Source organism: Carex rostrata, chromosome 10 (assembly GCF_964058835.1).
Source record: "Carex rostrata chromosome 10, lpCarRost1.2, whole genome shotgun sequence".
Lineage (NCBI taxonomy): Eukaryota > Viridiplantae > Streptophyta > Magnoliopsida > Poales > Cyperaceae > Carex > Carex rostrata.
Window position 1 is genome coordinate 1,052,501 of NC_135927.1, and position 5,000 is coordinate 1,057,500.

Sequence of the window (5,000 nt, forward strand, 5' to 3'; positions counted from 1 at the left end):
TTCCTTGCCCCCGACGGGCCGTGTTTTTCGGTAACAAAATCGTGTCTTTTGTCCCCGCTGCACCGTGTTTTTTGCCCCGCTCAACCGTGTTTTTTGCCCCCGCTCAACCGTGCTTACTGCCCCCGCTCAACCGTGTTTTTTCGGTAACATAATCGTGTCTTCGGGTAACATAATCTTGTTTTTCGGGCCATTTTACACCGACAGAGGCACCCACAGGGGCCATGTACACCCCGCTTGGCATGTACATGAGGGGCTGCCTCTTCCAAAAATCCTTCCCCCCTATAGGGGAATATGCATTTTGGGTCTCCAGCCACGCCCAGGGTTACCACCCCCTGGAAATCCCCCAGGTTTACCCCCCATTTTATGTGGATGCATAGATTCAGACCGCCCTGCTCCACCGCTTTTGGCCATTTTTGCCCAACGTTAGCCGCTTCGGCGTGCCGCTGGACTGTTTTCGGGCCTTTTTCACCGACGCTTGGCCGTATCCGCTTAGTTTTCCCCAACGCTTGGCCGCATCCGCTTAGTTTTCCCCCGCTGGACTGTTTTCGGGTCACTTTTGCCCAACGTTAGCGGCTTCCGCTTGCCGCTGGACTGTTTTCGGGCCCTTTTTCACCGACCCTTGGCCGTATCCGCTTAGTTTTCCCCAACGCGTGGCCGCATCCGCTTAGTTTTCCCCCGCTGAACTGTTTTCGGGTCACTTTTGCCCAACGTTAGCCGCTTCCGCTTGCCGCTGGGCTGTTTTCGGGCCATTTTTCCCCAACACTTGGCCGTATCCGCTTAGTTTTCCCCAACGCGTGGCCGCATCCGCTTAGTTTTCCCCCGCTGAACTGTTTTCGGGTCAGTTTTGCCCAACGTTAGCCGCTACCGCTTGCCGCTGGACTGTTTTCGGGCCAATTTCCACCGACTCTTGGCCGTATCCGCTTAGTTTTCCCCAACGCGTGGCCGCATCTGCTTAGTTTTCCCCCGCTGAACTGTTTTCGGGTCACTTTTGCCCAACGTTAGCCGCTTCCGCTTGCCGCTGGACTGTTTTCGGGCCAATTTCCACCGACTCTTGGCCGTATCCGCTTAGTTTTCCCCAACGCGTGGCCGCATCCGCTTAGTTTTCCCCCGCTGAACTGTTTTCGGGTCAGTTTTGCCCAACGTTAGCCGCTTCCGCCTGCCGCTGGACTGTTTTCGGGCCAATTTCCACCGACTCTTGGCCGTATCCGCTTAGTTTTCCCCAACGCGTGGCCGCATCCGCTTAGTTTTCCCCCGCTGAACTGTTTTCGGGTCACTTTTGCCCAACGTTAGCCGCTTCCGCTTGCCGCTGGACTGTTTTCGGGCCAATTTCCACCGACTCTTGGCCGTATCCGCTTAGTTTTCCCCAACGCGTGGCCGCATCCGCTTAGTTTTCCCCCGCTGACCTGTTTTCGGGTCAGTTTTGCCCAACGTTAGCCGCTTCCGCTTGCCGCTGGACTGTTTTCGGGCCAATTTCCACCGACTCTTGGCCGTATCCGCTTAGTTTTCCCCAACGCGTGGCCGCATCCGCTTAGTTTTCCCCCGCTGAACTGTTTTCGGGTCAGTTTTGCCCAACGTTAGCCGCTTCCGCGTGCCGCTGGACTGTTTTCGGGCCAATTTCCACCGACTCTTGGCCGTATCCGCTTAGTTTTCCCCAACGCGTGGCCGCATCCGCTTAGTTTTCCCCCGCTGAACTGTTTTCGGGTCACTTTTGCCCAACGTTAGCCGCTTCCGCTTGCCGCTGGACTGTTTTCGGGCCAATTTCCACCGACTCTTGGCCGTATCCGCTTAGTTTTCCCCAACGCGTGGCCGCATCCGCTTAGTTTTCCCCCGCTGACCTGTTTTCGGGTCAGTTTTGCCCAACGTTAGCCGCTTCCGCTTGCCGCTGGACTGTTTTCGGGCCAATTTCCACCGACTCTTGGCCGTATCCGCTTAGTTTTCCCCAACGCGTGGCCGCATCCGCTTAGTTTTCCCCCGCTGAACTGTTTTCGGGTCACTTTTGCCCAACGTTAGCCGCTTCCGCTTGCCGCTGGGCTGTTTTCGGGCCAATTTCCACCGACACTTGGCCGCATCCGCTTAGTTTTCCCCAACGCGTGGCCGCATCCGCTTAGTTTTCCCCCGCTTAACTGTTTTCGGGTCACTTTTCCCCAACGTTAGCCGCTTCCGCTTGCCGCTGGGCTGTTTTCGGGCCATTTTTCCCCAACACTTGGCCGTATCCGCTTAGTTTTCCCCAACGCGTGGCCGCATCCGCTTAGTTTTCCCCCGCTGAACTGTTTTCGGGTCACTTTTGCCCAACGTTAGCCGCTTCCGCTTGCCGCTGGACTGTTTTCGGGCCAATTTCCACCGACTCTGGGCCGGATCCGCTTAGTTTTCCCCAACGCTTGGCTGCATCCGCTTAATTTTCCCCAGCTGAACTGTTTTCGGGTCACTTTGTCCCAACGTTAGCCGTTTCCGCTTGCCGCTGGACTGTTTTCGGGCCATTTTCCACCGACTCTTGGCCGTATCCGCTTGGTTTTGCCCAACGCTTGGCTGCTTCCGCTTAATTTCCCCCAGCTGAACTGTTTTCGGGTCACTTTTGCCCAACGTTAGCCGTTTCCGCTTGCCGCTGGACTGTTTTCGGGCCATTTTTCACCGTCACTTGGCCGTATCCGCTTAGTTTTCGCCAACAATTGGCTGCATCCGCTTAATTTTCCAAGCTATACTGCTTTCGGGTCAGTTTTGCCCAACGTTAGCCGCTTCCGCTTGCCGCTGGGCTGTTTTCGGGCCATTTTCCACCCACGCTGGCACCGACGGGGCCATGTACACCCACGCGCGTGTACATGAGGGGGCACCCATTTTTGAAAACCTTGCCCCCCTATAGGGGAATATGCATTTTGAGGCTCTAGCCACGCCCAGGGTTACCACCCCCTGAAAATCCCCCAAGTCAAAATCACCCATGTAAAATATTCAAAAAAATCTAAAAAAATCACAAAAAATTTATAAAATCAAATAAATTCAAAAAAAAAAAAAAAATTTCAAAAATTCAAAAAAAATTCAAAAAATTCAAAAAAATTCAAAAAAATTCAAAAATTTCAAAAATTCAAAAAAAGTCCAAAAACCCAAAAAAACTTCAAAAATTTCAAAAATTCAAAAAAAGTCCAAAAACCCAAAAAAACTTCAAAAATTTCAAAAATTCAAAAAAATTTCAAAAAAAATTTCAAAAATTTGCCCCGCTGAACTGTTTTCGGGTCACTTTTGCCCAACGTTAGCCGCTTCCGCTTGCCGCTGGACTGTTTTCGGGCCAATTTCCACCGACTCTTGGCCGTATCCGCTTAGTTTTCCCCAACGCGTGGCCGCATCCGCTTAGTTTTCCCCCGCTGAACTGTTTTCGGGTCACTTTTGCCCAACGTTAGCCGCTTCCGCTTGCCGCTGGGCTGTTTTCGGGCCAATTTCCACCGACACTTGGCCGCATCCGCTTAGTTTTCCCCAACGCGTGCCCGCATCCGCTTAGTTTTCCCCCGCTTAACTGTTTTCGGGTCACTTTTCCCCAACGTTAGCCGCTTCCGCATGCCGCTGGGCTGTTTTCGGGCCATTTTTCCCCAACACTTGGCCGTATCCGCTTAGTTTTCCCCAACGCGTGGCCGCATCCGCTTAGTTTTCCCCCGCTGAACTGTTTTCGGGTCACTTTTGCCCAACGTTAGCCGCTTCCGCTTGCCGCTGGACTGTTTTCGGGCCAATTTCCACCGACTCTGGGCCGGATCCGCTTAGTTTTCCCCAACGCTTGGCTGCATCCGCTTAATTTTCCCCAGCTGAACTGTTTTCGGGTCACTTTGTCCCAACGTTAGCTGTTTCCGCTTGCCGCTGGACTGTTTTCGGGCCATTTTCCACCGACTCTTGGCCGTATCCGCTTGGTTTTGCCCAACGCTTGGCTGCTTCCGCTTAATTTCCCCCAGCTGAACTGTTTTCGGGTCACTTTTGACCAACGTTAGCCGTTTCCGCTTGCCGCTGGACTGTTTTCGGGCCATTTTTCACCGTCACTTGGCCGTATCCGCTTAGTTTTCGCCAACAATTGGCTGCATCCGCTTAATTTTCCAAGCTATACTGCTTTCGGGTCAGTTTTGCCCAACGTTAGCCGCTTCCGCTTGCCGCTGGGCTGTTTTCGGGCCATTTTCCACCCACGCTGGCACCGACGGGGCCATGTACACCCACGCGCGTGTACATGAGGGGGCACCCATTTTTGAAAACCTTGCCCCCCTATAGGGGAATATGCATTTTGAGGCTCTAGCCACGCCCAGGGTTACCACCCCCTGAAAATCCCCCAAGTCGAAATCACCCATGTAAAATATTCAAAAAAATCTCAAAAAATCACAAAAAATTTATAAAATCAAATAAATTCAAAAAAAAAAAAAAAAAATTCAAAAATTCAAAAAAAATTCAAAAAATTCAAAAAAATTCAAAAAAATTCAAAAAATTCAAAAATTCAAAAAAAGTCCAAAAACCCAAAAAAACTTCAAAAATTTCAAAAATTCAAAAAAATTTCAAAATTTCAAAAAAAATTTCAAAAATTTGCCCCGCTGAACTGTTTTCGGGTCACTTTTGCCCAACGTTAGCCGCTTCCGCTTGCCGCTGGACTGTTTTCGGGCCTATTTCCACCGACTCTGGGCCGGATCCGCTTTGTTTTCCCCAACGCGTGGCCGCATCCGCTTAGTTTTCCCCCGCTTAACTGTTTTCGGGTCACTTTTCCCCAACGTTAGCCGCTTCCGCTTGCCGCTGGGCTGTTTTCGGGCCAATTTCCACCGACTCTTGGCCGGATCCGCTTAATTTTCCCCAGCTGAACTGTTTTCGGGTCATTTTAGCCCGACGGGGGCACCGACGGGACTGTTTTCGGGCCATTTTGCACCGACGCTTGGCCGCATGCGCTCAGTTTTGGGGCCATTTTTCACTGACGGCTGGCCGCATCCGCTTAGTTGCCCCCGCTTTGCTGATTTTTGCGCCGTTTTTTTTGTTGAACTTCAGATTTCAAA